This window comes from Alexandromys fortis, unplaced genomic scaffold (genome assembly GCF_014885135.2).
Source record: "Alexandromys fortis isolate MF-2015 unplaced genomic scaffold, M_Fortis_MF-2015_v1.1 scaffold_154, whole genome shotgun sequence".
In the NCBI taxonomy this organism is placed as follows: Eukaryota; Metazoa; Chordata; class Mammalia; order Rodentia; family Cricetidae; genus Alexandromys; species Alexandromys fortis.
Genome location: NW_026068040.1, coordinates 3,529,556 through 3,545,534, shown reverse-complemented (window position 1 = coordinate 3,545,534; position 15,979 = coordinate 3,529,556). Strand labels below are relative to the sequence as shown.

The 15,979-nt window shown below is 45.6% G+C and overlaps 1 pseudogene; it reads left to right on the top strand.

Annotated features, from left to right (window-relative positions):
* Positions 1 to 4,024: 4,024 nt before the first annotated feature.
* Positions 4,025 to 4,779, top strand: LOC126515688 (prothymosin alpha-like; annotated as a pseudogene).
* Positions 4,780 to 15,979: the final 11,200 nt, after the last annotated feature.

Sequence of the window (15,979 nt, the reverse complement as noted above, 5' to 3'; positions counted from 1 at the left end):
AAAACACAAACAAAATATCACTACAAAATCTAGTGGCAAGAAAAAGTATACAAGTGTGAATGGGCAGTCCTGTGCTCAGTGGTGCCCCTAACAGTTAGGAACATAATTTCTGAGCTCTGACACACTAGGGGTCACAGACAGAGTTTCCCCCTCTCCCTGGGCTACTGTTGTCCTAGCAGACAGCAGGGCCATGCAGAGAAGGGTGACGTCATCTTAACTGTAATGGTGCTCATCGTTTTCACCAACCCTGAACCCAGAGCTGTGCGCACACACTCAGCGCACCTTGTGACAATGTCGCACCCCACCCAACATGTTCAAATAGATCATTTTTATAAAGAATTGCAAGGCTTTCCCACAATTCTGGAGGCATTAAGAAATGACAAGGTGGAGCCCATGGACATTGTACACGTTCGCCTGTGGGCAATGGATTGGATGCAGTCTCACTGTTCACTGTGCACAGACAAACCCTCCACAGGACACCACTAGAGATCAGCATCACAAATGGCTCACTGTGGGCCTCATGCTGGGCATGTGAGAGCCTTCGACCACTTAGAGGGCACTGAGTGGAGGCAGGGCCCTTTCAGGGTGTAGAGCAGCTCATCTGGGCTCTCATCAGGAGACAGACACACATGAACACGTCTGCACACACACACACATGTACAGGCACACACACATCCATGCACACACACACTCCACATCACTGGCCATCTAGGCATGTGACTTGGTGAAAGGTATATACATCAGGCTAGTCCAGTTCTCATCAAGAAGAAGTGAGCTGTTGATATCATCTAGTCACAGAGCTGGCATGGCCAGTGTCTCTCACGACTTAGTTACCCAAGGATGTATTAGCCACGCTTGTTTTCCAAGGCTCTGGGTAAGAAGCCAGCTGACCACCTGAGCCATTATCTCTTGTGTCTGAGCAACCATAGAATCCTGCAGAGCACTTCAGAAGGTGAGCTTGCCCTTTGGCGTTTGTTAGAGAATATCTTTGTACTATTTGTATTTGTGCGTGAGTATGTTCTGTAGAAACGATGGCTCATCAGAAGGTAGATCGTTGAAACTTAGAGGCCTTCTAAACATGACACACCTCTTGGGGCAATCTCACACACGTTAAAATTGTTACAGACATTCTCCCCACCCATTTTCCCATCCCCACAATTCCTCTCTCTCTCTCTGTCTCTCCGTCTCCTTCTGTCTCTCTCTGTGTATATATATACATCTGTGCGCGTGTGTGTATGGAAAGGCGTTTTGAAATTAAAGTAAGCCTCTGTTGGCACGTGGCAAACTATTCATACACTCAGACCTATTTCAAGCTTCATTCTGCAGGACAAGCACAGCCGGGGCTCAGAACAAGGCTCCAAAGGCCCCCACTGGGCGGGTTGTTTCTCGTTGGGCTCTTTAGAGTTGTGTTTGGAGTTGCTCGCCTTTCCGCCTCTTTGGAAGCCACGAGGCAGTTTACTGGCGCAGAACTGCTTTCATGTGTCACTCTGCTTTCTCTTTTCATGGCCTTTCCTGGCTGGTTCTTTGGTGGCGTGGCTGTTGGCGTGTGCTGCGAGGCTCCGGTAACTGGGCAAGCCATTAAGGAGAGCCAGACAAATCTCCATCACTACAGCCAGGATTCCCTGGCTCCTCTACACATGACTGCCTAAACAATGAGCATCATGGAAGAAAAACAGCCAGCCACTTCTTTATAACAAATTTAGAGTATTACTTAAGCTGCTGCTATTTTATTGCCAAAGGCAAGATGTTTCAAAAACCAATGCCAGGGATTCTGTGTGTGTGTGCGTGTGTGTGCGTGTGTGTGTGTGTGTGTGTGTGTGTGTGTGTGTGTGGTCAAACAGGGCGTCCTTCCTCAGAAGCTGTCCATCTTGCTTCATGTTACAAATTTTATTTTTTAAAATCACATTTTATTTATTTATCTTTATGTTTTATTTGTTTGTTTGTCATGTACACATCACACGGTTTCATGTGCCTGTGGAAGTCAGAGGACAATGTTCTGGAGGTGGTTCCCTCTTCCCATCCTCTATGTGGGTTCCAGGAATCAAACTCAGGTCTTCATGCTTGACAGCAAGTATTGTTACCCAATGAGCCATCTTACAAGTCTTGCTTCAAGTCAAATTCTCAGTTGATCTGGAACTTGCTAGGCTAGGTTGTCTGGCTCGTGAGCCCCAAGAGTCTTTCTCATCTCTCTGGAGCTGGGGATACAAGCAGTCACCATTATTCCCAGCTTTTTACACAAATTCTGGGCCCCAAATGCAGACCCTCATGTCTGCACAGCAAGCACGTCACTGAGTGTGCCATCCCCAAGCCTCCGCAGGGTTAGTTTGGGAAGGGTGTCTACCTGCTGTCCTCCCTGTACACAGCATCTGCTAACCCTTGTCCTCCTACCCTGCTGCTATACAGTCAGGCCCCAAAGTGAGGCACGGCCAATGGTAGAAGCTTCTAGAAACCTCCACTTGAGTTCAAAGGGCCTTGTTTTTATGGGGTGTGGGGAGCTGAGAAAGACATATCTTCAGACATCTTGGAAACAAATGACCGATCAAACTGGAGTTTTAATTAGAGCCTGAGATGAAGTTTCTTGCATCCTGGAAATGAAAGAAGTTAAGGGAAAGTGAAAAAAATCTAAATATAATTTATGGTCACAAAAAAGAAGAGCTGAATTCGCAGGACTAGGCAAGGGCCCAAAGGTAAACGAAACATGGATTTAGTAGGCACAGGATCAGATGAAATGTACTCCCAAAGCTTTTTAAACTTCTGGATTTCGTTGCTCTTGAAACACAATTGAAGAAATGGAAAAGGCATGTCTGGAAGCTTTCTTGAAGCCAGGGGAGCAGGAACTCCTGAGTCTGGCCCGTTAAACTCACCTCCAAGATGGAAATGTAAGAAAAAAGGAGAAGCATGTTCATACATCACCCCGAGGGGCCAGACAGCAATGCTGCTTCACCCTTCCTCTTTGGAGACACCATGTGGGATCAGTCTTGGGGAGGATGCTATGCTTTTGGTGGTGGTGAGATTTCCCCTTAAGAGCTTTCAGGTTTCACGTGGAATTGAGGTGGAGTGTGAAGGTGGAGTAGGAGGGAGAGAAATGTATCACTGGGGATGAAAGAGGGTGATGGATATCAAACAGACCACAAAAAGACACGGAGTTTGGATTGCTTAGAGATGTTTCGAAAGTTTCAAAACAAGCAAGTGAGCGTAGCCTCACCAAATGTGCTACCCCTAATTTAAGGCAGTAAAGATGCCGTTTCCTTTGTATTGTGCTTTCTGAAGGCTGGGCTAATGGGGGCTGGTGGATGCTTTTGCAAATGACGCTGTATTTAATTTTTCAACTTGCTGGGGCTTGCCGCTTAGACGGGACATTTAGGAAGACATCGGTGTGTCTGCTTTTCTGATCTGTGAGGACAATCACGAGGCAAAGGGAGACTGTACTGGAGGACCGAGGATGTGGCTTCTTGTCAAAGACGACATGTGTGAACCTTGACAGATGAGACCTCTGGATGTGCCCCCAAATCTGCTCAAGTACACAGTACTTTCTCCTCACTCTGATGAGCACCTGACGAAAGCAACTTACAGAAAGAAGGGCTTGCTTTGCTCATAGTGTGAGGGTCCAGTCCGCCAGTATGAGGATGTCTTGGTCGTTAGAGACTGAGGTCGTTGGCCACGTGTGACCAGTCAGGAAGCACAGAGAGAGGGAACTGGTGCTCAGCTCACTTTTTCCTTTCTGTTTAGCCCAGGACCCCAGTTCACAGAAGATTTAGGGTAAATCTTCCCATGCCAATCAATCTGAGGTTTGTTTCCATGGTGATTATAAGTCGCATCAAGTTGTCAAGATTAACCATCAAAGACTGGCTGCTCTGAAAAGCCATTTTTGCATTGTTCCCGGTGATGCTCGGCGCTTGCTGCAGCCGCCTTCGCCGCCTGCCCGCCGCCTCCTCCTCCGCAGTGGACTCCAGCAGCTCTCTCGCCAGAGTCCTCGAACTCGATTCATCTCGCCCTTGCTGCTGGGATCACCAGTGTGCCCCACCATGTCAGACGTGGCCGTGGACACAGGCTCCGAGATCACCACCAAGGACTTGAAGGAGAAGAAGGAAGTTGTGGAGGAGGCAGAGAATGGAAGAGACGCCGCTGCCAATGGCAATGCTAATGAGGAAAATGGGGAGCAGGAGGCCAACAATGAGGTAGATGAAGAAGAGGAAGAAGGTGGGAGGAAGAGGAGGAGGAAGAAGGTGACGGTGAGGAAAACGATGGAGATTAAGATGAGGAAGCTGAGGCTCCTACGGGCAAGCGGGTAGCTGAAGACGATGAGGATGATGATGTTGACACCAAGAAGCAGAAGACTGACGAGGATGACTAGACAGCAAAGGAAAAGCTAAACTAAGGCCTCCGTGACCTGTTCACCCTCCACTTCCCGTCTCAGAATTTAAACATGGTCACCTTCGAGTAGAGGAGCAGGCCCCACCCGCCCACAGCGGGCAGTGCTGCCCACGGATGACATGCGCTCTTCATCAACCCACCAAAACCACAACATGAATTTGCAACAGGGGAGGAAAAAAAACAAAACTTCCAAGGCCCTGCTTTTTTTCTTAAAAATACTTTAAAAGGAAAATTTGTTTGTATTTTTTATTTACATTTTATATTTTTGTACATATTGTTAGGGGTCAGCCATTTTTGATGATGACGGGTGACCAGACCAGCCTTCAGAGCGTTCTCTGTCCTACTTCTGACCTTACTTGTGGTGTGACCATGTTCATTATAATCTCAAAGGAGAAAAAAACCTTGTAAAAAACAAAACAAAACAAAAACGACAACAAAAACAATCCTATTCCGAGCATTCCAGTAACTTTTTTTGTGTATGTACCTAGCTGTACTATAAGTAGTTGGTTTGTATGAGATGGTTAAAAAGGTCAAAGATAAAAGGTTTCCTTTTTTCCTTCCTTTTTTTTTTTTTTTTGTCTATGAGGTTGCTGTTTATTTATTTATTTATTTTTTGGCCTGTTTGATGTATGTGTGAAACAATGTCCAACAATAAACCGTAATTTTATTTTGCTTAGTTGTTCTAAAAAAAAATGATTAACCATCAAAGCACTGGATCAGCGGACCCTTGAGTTTTGGAAACTCAGATTGAACAACTGGAGTTTCAGATTATCTCATTGCTCCCCAGTGATAAACAAAACCAAAAATTCTTACTTAGTCATTTCTTCTAGTAACTTCCACAAATTCTCTTTAAAAGAATCTATCATCTATCTATCTATCTATCTATCTATCTATCTATCTATCCACCTACCTACCTACCTATCTATCCAGTTTTCCTTGTTTGGAGGCCTGTGACACGCATTACATCCATACAAGTCCTCTCTTCACCCCTGCCTCTCATCCTCCTTCCTCTCTCTTCTGCATGTGGTGGCCGGTAAGACACAACTGGAACCCTTATGAGCAATAAAAGCACAAGAGGAAAAAGGAAGGAAGGAAAACAGAAGACAAGCAAGAGGGATGCAGTCTGAGGAAAGGACGGAAAGTGGAATTAGAACCACCAGGAGTCTTCGGGATTGTGGAGAAGGGTAGATTCTACAATCATGGCTTAATCAGAGCTCCAGGGGCTCAAACTACAAAAGGAAGGGGGGTGCTTCAGCTGGCTTAGCTGCAAATACATCTGTTTCTTCTTGAACTCTGTGGAGATTTGTGTTACGCAAACACAAGAGTAGTTCCATCTGAAAGCCTCCTTTGCAAGAGTGGGATCTACTGATGGAAGCAGGCAACGCCAGGAGCGGCGGCACCATGGGAAATCCCAGAGGTCTAGGTGCAGGCTTCCCACTGAAGACTTCGAGACTGGACTTCTAAGAAATATGAAAGTTCAGAATTATTGTATTTAGACCCGTGGCTAAATCTCACTGCCCCTCAGCTCCACTCCTATTCCTCTTCCAAACAACACTCACACCAAGATGGACGTGAACACAACTTCTCCGTGTTGCAGCCGGTCCAGGCATCCCCTGCTGGCAACCGTATCCAGCAGCTCCTGCTCAGTCCCCACAGGGACTCGACAGCCCCTGTTCGTTAATCATGGACTTAGCACCGAGGAGAAGCCAAGCCAGATGACCTGCACAGGGAGGCCACCTGAGAGCCTCGAGATCCCATGAGCCCTCAGTCCTGCACGGAATAGCATTCACTGAAAGTTGACCAGGTTGAAGCTTAGTGTAGTTCATAGTTGCCCAGTGTGTGTGAGGACTGAAGCCTGATCCCTAACACTGCAGACACAGGAAGAAAAAGTGGATCACTTTGGAACAAAGCTAAGCCTTGTTGAATGTCAGGTGGATGCCAGCCTTGGCCTGGGGGTTCGGAGGAGCAAGGAAGACTTCTAGGAGCTGGATATACCCTTTCTTGATTTTTAGTGTTGGCGTCCTCAGCATATGGAGATTATAAAAATTCACCAAGTGGTACAGTTGTGACTTTCTGCTTGTGAGTGCATGTATTAGTTCAGTTTTTTTTTTTTTTAAAAAGTGCCCACCTTAGGGTCTGACTACATTATTTAGGACAGTGTCTGTCTCGCGATAATTGTCTCATCATGACTTCTGATAGGCGCTTCCCAAAGGCTGACCATCCATTCGTAGACAGTCACAATATGGCTGCATCTTCAGTTGGAGCATAGGAGAAGGAGAGCTTTGTGCACACTCTTCTGTAAGGGTCCGAATCCTGTTCATGAGGACTCTGTTTTCATGTCTCGTCACTTCATGTCCTATCCCAGCACACTGAAGGTTGACGGACTTTGGAAAGACAGCCAATCCATTGAGGAAGGTATCATGAAATGAACTGATTCCCCATGGGACCCTAGCTCCAACCATCCATCTGTCCTTGTCCCGGGGAAGTCCCGGCTTCTGGGTGAGCCGCTGCTGAACACGCGTAGTTTACAGATGTCAGCTGGCGACAATATGTTGGTGTGTTGCTGTGCTTCCTTCCCCTGGCAAGGACACTCAGTGGGCAGGTGCTCGGCCTTTTGGCTCTGCGAAGCACAGGATCAAAACCCAAGCCTTGGAGAAGCCCTTGCTAATGACAAACACATGTCACCTGGGCAGTCCATTGTTGAAGGAAAAGAAACAAACCCTGGGACCAAATGCAAAGGTCCAGCTGCTCTGAGAAGGTGAACAGAATTTCTCAACTGGTTCTCTCACTCCCCGAGAGCATGTGCCGTCATATTTCCAGGATTCTACTGTCACTATACATCAAGTCCTTATGTCTAAAGTGCACTTAAATTGTTTTCCCAAACAAAAAGAAGCTTAAGGAAAAGAGATGGCGGTGACAGAACTTTTTGGAGGACCCTCTGAGAGTAACTGCTGACTTGGTGTTGTATAAACCGGTGACAGGACTGCCCCCATGGCTTTGCTGGGGTGAAAGTTTTTCTTGTAGATATGGAAGAGAGAGAGAAAACAGCCAGAGGCATCTGGAAGAGTCCAGAGCAGAGAGAGAAGCAGTAGACTGAACAGGGCCAGCCCATTGAACCTGGCCATGAGAGGAACAGAACAGAGCAGAGATAGGGAGGAGAGGACGGGAGAGCAGAAGAGGTGGAGAGGAAGGACGGAGAGAGAGAGAGAGAGAGAGAGAGAGAGAGAGAGAGAGAGAGAGAGAGAGAGAGAGAGAGANAGAGAATAGCCAAAATAGCAGGGTTATAAGAAGAATTGACCAACTGCGGGGGGGGGGGGAAGCCCATGAGCTAAAGGGAGTTTCGGGGAGGGGAGGCAGTAAGAAGGGGTAGGATGCTAGTAAGACTCTGAAATGCGTAACAGGTACTCGGGATACTGAGGGTGCCTGGAGACCGCCATGCTCTTTGTTAAAACCATTTGTCCCTCCTGCCAGTGAGAGCTTCACAAGTTGCTGAGGCATGCAGGCTTTTGCCCATTAGAATTTGGGAATATCCAGTTTTCTTTGGACCTGACAAATGTCACCTCTTCCTGGATAAGTTGCCGCAGCAAAGCCAATCCTTTCATACAGTCACAGTGCTCTACCGGATCCAGGAAGTTTACAGGGACACTCATCATGATTGACGGGGGGCGGGCAATGATGGCTATGACACTCAGGTCCCCTTGTGTTATGCCAGCTGTCCCAACAAAGCCCTTTCTCTCATGGGTGACATTGCACATTCAAGCTACAACAGGAGGTGAACGGATCCCGGGCACTCGGGTCTCATCAATGGGATAGTCTCCTCGCTATGGCTTCATCGGCTGGAGGCAGTACCGGGTGACCCCAGAGGATGAGATGCCCTGGACAGCCAGCCGTTCCTTCTTTCCTCTCTGTTTATTTGTAGCTCTCCACTTGATGGCAGCCACCAGCTGACGGACTCTACTCTGTCAAGTTCTCTTCACCCCCACGCTCTGCCCCACGCCAGAGCCATTGGCTCCAGAGAGCCACATACTGAAATCTCTGGAGCCGAGACAAAGATCTTTCGTCCTCTTAAGTTGTTCCAGGCACTGGCTATCGCACTAACAAACAAAAGCTGTTTTCTCGTGAATGAATTTTGAGCAATGAGCTTTATTAAGTAACGACAGAAGCCGGGCACATCTCTTTCCTTGCATGCTTGCAGATGCCACCGGATTCTAATCTGTGATATGACTCATCAGAGGTCGCTGAATGAATGTGTGACCTGGCTTCACCCCGCCATCCGTAGAACTTTGCAATCACAGTTCCGTGGGAGGAAGATAATTCAAATCTTTGTAAATGTCACATTCATCATCACAGTCAGTTTATGAGTTTATAAAGCAGCTCCGTGCAGCCCATGGCTTCCTCCTTCTGCATATGAGGTGGGCTCTGATGTATTGCCATCATTCTTCACGTGCTTCAGTCAATGATCGCGAGAGCTGATCTCAGCCATCAGCTTAGCTGGGCTGAGCAAGAACTGGGAACCTGGTAAGACACGTGTGTGTTTGCAAAGGCATTTCCAGCACAGGTTAGCATGTAGATTAGCCGACAGAGGGGAAACTCTGCTGTCAGTGTGGGTGGTGCCATCCAGGGACTGGCGGGGTCAGTGACGCTAAAAGCAGCAGGAAGCGGGGGCTCCCATACAAGCTGGCTTCCTCTTGAGGTATCACTGTGTTACTGCCCCTGAGGCCAGAGACACCATCCAGCTTATTCAGTCTTTGAACCTGGACTCCAGGGGTGACTCTCCATGGCATGTGGGACCATCGGCCTTGACTGGAGTTCCATTTTTGAGCTTTCCTATGCTGAGGCTTCCAGATTCTTGGACTGAACAGCTACTGACTTCCCTGGTTTTCTGGCTACAGATGGCGCACCCCTGCCCCCAGCTCCTGATTATGTACGCCAATCTATTTAGTCCCTTCTTAGAATTACACGTATGGTGTATAGGCCTCATTCCTCTAGACTAGCGGCTCTCAACCTTGAATCACAACCCTTCCATAGGGGTCAGCTAAGACCATTGGAAAACACAGATATTTGCATTATTCATAACAGTAGCAAAATTACTGTTATGAATTAGCAACGAAAATGATTCTATGGTTGGGGGTCACACAGCATAAGGAGCTGCACTAAAGGATCACAGCATTAGGAAGGTTGAGAACCACTGCCCCAGGCAATGCTAATACAACTGTCCTCTAGTTTGGTGAGTAGATCCACTCCAGGATGGATACTGTGTCCTTTTTCTACATCCCCATCACTCTTACGTTTCCCCATTTCTCCAAGAGTCACAGGTCTACACCCACCCACATCTCCATCACTGTTTCTGCAACTTGCATTATATGAGGAAAATATCGAGTTTCTAGACGACCTCTGCCTCTAATATGAGAGGGTTCATAATTGTAACTCTGTCCTCATAGCTTGTTGTGTTTTGTTTAGGCACCTCCTTCATCTGTTTGTTTATTTGTTTTTGAGACCAAATCTGGAACTGTAGCTCAGATTGGCCTGAAACTCATGAGGCCTCAAACTTGTGGTAATCCTCCTGCCCCAGCATCCTAGTGCTTTGATGTCAGCTAAAAACAACAACAAAGAACAAAACAACAAACAAACAAAACACCGCTTTGTTTTTGTTATAGGAGATTGAACACCGGACTCAATCTACTTAATAACTAAAAACAGACATGCTTCAAGTCAATAAGGAGAAATAACTGATTCCCTTTTATACTGTTTCCAGAAAAATATTTATCATATAGGTTTTATTTCATTCTGGTTGGGGACAATAAAAGATATAGGTAACAATTCCGTGATAGTTGCAGAAAATTCGGGCTTTGATTTGTAATTTTCAATCAGGGGTGAACACTGAGAATTCAACGTGTCAGCCTTCATTCTACCTAAAGGATGCTTGCCACATTTAGATCCTGTCTGCTTTGCTGCTGGGAGAGGGTGGCGTGAGGAAAGAGTGGGCTCTGTGCTCACTAACAACTCCAGGCAGAGCTGGAGGACTCTGCGGAGGCAGCTTCCTGTATAGAGCATCACTGCCTTCTTTTCCTGCCGTCCCTCATCTCTGCTCCATGTCAGAAAGACCCTGCCTACCTGAAGGCCGTGCCCAGGAGTTGGGGCATTGACAACCTCCATCCTGCAGGAACAGCCAGAGAGTCCCACAAGAGTGACTTACTGGAACATACCTACACAGACCTAAGAACTTGCCAGAGGTCCCAGCTTCTAAATATTCCACTGCCTTCCCGGAAAGCCACCCTGAAGACCCAGCCTGTAACACAGGTGCCTTTTGGGTTAACATCCACGCATCCTCCTTGAGAACTGTGTGGAGAAAGGCTTCCACTCACTCACAAGGAATATCTACTTTGATTTCAATACAAATGAAAATGTAACTGAAATGGTCTCTAAATGTGTAGGGATTTTTTAAAAATTACAGCAGCTAATTATATCCCAATACTTCTTTTTTGATCCAACAGGTGGATGGGTAAACTGAAGGACATTTGTTTTGTGGGATTTTTAATCCTGTTTCACCCGGTCCCTCACTCTCTATCTCCCCCCTTTATCCTTTAGTTCTTTCTTCTTGTAATCACATTTGAATAATTTTGACATTTTGGAGGGAATGAGGTAAGAAAATGGGGAGCCCTATTAAGTTTCCAAAGCCAAACAAGGCCTGTACTAGAACATCAAGGAACGGCATAAATGGGATTTCAGTTAGTCCATTGCATATTTCTTAAGAGTTTGACTTCCGGGGAAACTGGTGAGGTACATGGTGGCCAGGGTAGACAATTTCTGTATCTCTATTCTGTGATCATAATATCCAAAGACTCAACTTTCATCTCTGCAAGAAGAAACTCTCACCACCTCCCTCTCCAAACCTGTGAATTTCATATAAAAACTTAATACTGTCTCTTTCAAAGAACCACACCAATAGGAAATCCTCTGCTTTGAAAAAACTATGAGATGATCCTACTTGCTAAAAACTCAGATAAAGATCTAAGGAGGGAGGGGAAACTGCAATTGGGATGAAATATATGAGAGAAGAGTTAAAATAAAATAAGCAATCAACCGTTTTTCCAAAAGCCAAGATCATAAATGATGGAAAAGTTTAAAAAATGCCATAGCTGGAAGAATCCAGTGTATACAAAGGAGGATCTTTTATCTTTATTAAAGATTTATTTTTAGTTTTAATTATGTAAAAAAGATGATCTTAGTGGTAAACCCCAAAGGAATGTTGTGCATACGGTTTATGGGTAAACGTACATGATCTTCATGGTTGGGGAAACTGATTTAGTGTGGAGCTTATCAGCACAATCATCAGGCGCTGTAATGGTTGCTTCTGCTACCTCTTCTCCACTTAACTTCTTTGGGAATTAAGTTTTATCTTTTCTGCAGAAGGCAGGTTTAATCACCTTTCCTTCTTTCTAATTCAGACCAGGATGAGGCATCTCATGCCTTGTGTTCCACAGTTCTTCCTCCAGACATGAGTCCCACAAAATGTTCCCAAATGACTCGCCTTACCTCAACCATTTGCTTCTTCATGTGTTTCTTTTTGGTTGTAAGCCTAGCCTTTCATGGCTGAACCATCTCTCCAGCCCTGTGTCTTTAAAATAATTTGAGTTACGTATATATTTGTGCATGTGTACGCAGGTGCTGAGGCTGAAGATGTGGGATTCCCCTGCAATTGGAGTTGCAGGGCTTGTGAACGGCCTGGCGTGGGTGTTGGGAACGGAGCATGTGTGGTTCTCTGCAAGAGCAGTGTGCTTTCTCCATGGCTGGGCCATAGTCCCAGCTCCTAGCTAACTGCTTTTCAATGCAGGAACTCCATATACAGCGCTGGCATGTGGCACAGGACTAGACAAACAGCACCTCACTGCAGCCGCCTCTCCTGCTCGAATCAGATACTTGTATTGTTGGGAGACCGAGTTGCACGAAGTTTTCCTTACGAAAGGGTGTACTCTTTGCGGGAGGAAGGGCAGTGTTTTCTAGGAGACCGTCAGATATTTTGTGGAAATCCTACTTTTGCGTACCCTGAAGAACGTTTGCTTTGCTGTTGTCCATTGATCCATATACCCTGTGGCTCCCCACTACCCGTGACTCAGAATGTTCCTGGTTACCGATGGCAGAAATTCTGCCATGAATTGAGTCCTAGAGGAACTTAGAAGGAAATCTGCCTTCTGCCATCCCCAAGTGGGCTTCAAGCATTTGAGGATATCAGGCCCAGGCACCAAAATGAATTTCAGCAGAGTTGCCTGGAGGAGGATTGGGCATCTAAGCACAGCCTACTGGGTCCAATGAGGGAGCTAATGAGCTGTTTTACGCGATTCTGGTAAACTTAGCCGGCACACTGAATTTTCTCTCAAGGTATTCATTAAAATCAAATGATTGTCTCCTTTTGAGTATCCATTTGCACTGCAATTATCTCCGTCTTCTGTGGTGACTTTTTGTGATTAAATTAGGCAAGTCTTCTTCTGCCTGGGTAGATAATGTAATGACTTTTTAGTCATTTGTTTTCTACCAGCCGAATTGTTTCCATGATCCCATTAGCAATTCTTCTGTTCTGACTCCAGTGGGTTTATGGAACTACTGGGTGATGGCCATATGGGTGAGCTGCAGGCTGCTTTCTACCAACCCAACCGACGAAGAGTAAAGACCTTGTCATTGCCCTGGAACCCAGAGAGAAACTAACAACTAGGAGGGGACAACTTAGTTCCTTATATTTGTCATAGAAAACATGAAGAATGCAATGTGGTTATGATAATTTTTAGGGAAATTGCACTTACTGTTTTATTCCCATAAAATAATGGATTGCTTTTATATGAAGTTTAGAAATACAAAAAAGTACAAAAATACAATCAAATACGCTGTAACTTAGCGGCTTACTTAAAAATTCTATGCATGGTGGTCTTTCCTTATGGTTTTCCTGTATTTTTCTATTATGTATCTAGCAATCATCTGTCTTCTATCTGTCTCTCACCTCTTTATTATCTATTTATCATCTCTTCCAATTTGTGGCCATATATTACATCTAATTTTTTTTTAAGCTGGAGATTTTCACCTGATTGGCACGATGCATGCATACTAGGTATTCTCGGAAGTTACAACTCTTAGTGATTGCACAACTGTCCATGATGTTCACTTGTTCTCCAGATACTCTCTAAGAGTCTACTTCGGGCAAGTGCAGGGTATGCTTTAACTTGTCCAGCTGTTTCTCTGTTGTTTGAGCTTTTCAATCCCTTTAGAGTGCGTCCTAGCCTAGCTCTTCATTTCAATCCCTGTTCCTAAGAGTGGAAGCTGGTGATGGCCTTTAAGGCTTGTCCCCAGCCCTTCCTCTGGGGCTTCATCTCCTCCTTTCTCCCATTTGCTCTACTCATTCCAGCCACACTGGATCTTCTACTGTTTCTCTAATTGTCACCCCAGCTTGTGTCACCCCGGCTTGTGCCCCTGGGCTTTGGAACAAGCTCTTTCCCATCACCACTCCAAAAGCCAAATAGCCCACTTCTCAGGTAGCTTATCTCCTTCCACGAAGCGATTTCTTCCACGTCTTACTCTGAATGTCTCATATAACCATCATTTATTTGAGGTGGAACACGTTTTGAAACTACTTGATCACTAATATACCCAGATATTAAAATCTTTATATGAATAAGCAGTCATTAGTGATTCGATTAAAACCACATTGTATGCCTTCCCCACCCCATTGTTCAATGCTTTTTGTGTGGTTTTTATGGGTTTTCAAATAGAGCAGGGTGTAATTTTGCCTCTTTGGAAAATGAAACAGACTGTCTAGCCTCTTCCACACTGTATTTAGTGCTGTTTCTAAGATGGATCAATAGTTCCATAGCTGTAGTTTTTCCAGCTGGATAGCCTTCTCTCATGTGCATATATGTCATTTATATATCCACTGCTGTGCAGATGGACAATTATTGTTTTAAACAAAAATGCCCCTTTCCCCCCTTATGATTCTGGAAGCTTCACCCCATCTCTGTATGGTGTTTACCCGGGGGAGGAATTGCTGGGTGGTAGAGCATGCACAGTGGAATGAGAAACTCCTCTTCGCACTGGCTGTATCCATCTGTATTCACATTAGCAGTGCAGGTGAATTCTCTTGCTCCACACTTAGAACAGTGCCAGAATTACCAAAAAGAAAGCAAAGCAAAGCAAAACAAAACAAAAAAAGGACCTCAGTTTAGGTTGAATTTGTCTTTCACTGACACCAACTAAAGACATAACATGCTCTTTCAAGTGATTATGGGCTATTTATTTTCCCATTTGTTTTCTTTTTTTTTAAGATATATTTATTTATTATGTATACAACTTTCTGCCTCCATGTATACCCAAATGCCAGAGGAGGGCGCCAGATATCATTACAGATGGTTTGGAGCCACCATGTGGTTGCTGGGAATTGAACTCAGGACCTCTGGAAGAGCAGACGGCACTCTTAACCACTGAGCCATCTCTCCAGCCCCCCATTTGTTTTCTTTACACTTAATGACAACCATCATTGTCACAGCTATTGTGGACACTGCGCTCTGTGTTCCAGCTGTCTGCAGGCCATTCTTTCCCTCATCCACCTTATAAAGAAATCACCAGTGTGTTTCGGGGGCCCAGAGAGGCTATTCGTAGAGCATGTGTTACAAGCTGACTTTCCCGAAGTCATGACGTTCCCATTGTCCTAACACGGGACCTGAAATCCGTGATAAACCTGTGGCCTGCTTAGCTGCAGTTTGGTGGCCAGCAGCTGGTGGCTTAAGTCCCTCTCCGGGCCCTTTTAGAACTCATCCCCAGCAGCTCTCTGAATGAAAAGGTCCCAGAGTTTGTCCCCGGTGCTATTCCTCTGTCACCTCAGCGGACAAAAGAAGACAATGGCATTTCTGCTTCTGTTTAGAAATTATCTCTGTGAAAATGTCACCCAGAGAAGGCACACGTGTCTCTGCAGGGGACTGTCTTCTGGAGGAACCCAGTATAATGTGTTCAATGACTCAGTAACCACACTGGTCCCCTCACTAAGGTCTCAACTGTATATGATCATAAATGTGATCACTGAGTCTCTCTCTTTCTCTCTCATAAAGCAGAAAGGATGATTCATTAAACACGAACTATTGTTTTAAAGTCTCATATGGAACACTCAAAGGCTTGCTGGATTGATCCATTGGTCCATCAGACTCTGGAACATTCTTCCAGACAACAGTCAGCTATAGGGTCTAAACCTCTGAAAGGCCCATCAGCTTCTGAGAGGATGACCACAGGCGATGTCTCGAGATTGACCCAGAGTACCATGGAAAGACACCAGCCGATGGCCACTGGGTTGCCGCCACTGTTTGGCTGTTATGAACAATAGTGCTACAAGTATCCATGGGCAAGTCTTTCTGTGAACTTAAGCTGAGCCCTCTATCATGATGCTGGCTGTGGGGTGGGGGATAGAAGTCACAGGAACAGAATCCCTAGCTTGAGGGCTTCCCCTCTTAGGACCACATCCATTTACCCACCAGCCATTCCCCATCAACCATTGGGAGTGTGATTACTGCCTTTACTGTTATTACTTGATTGCAGACTCTTTCTACCTGGGTGGAAATTAGGTACCTGATAT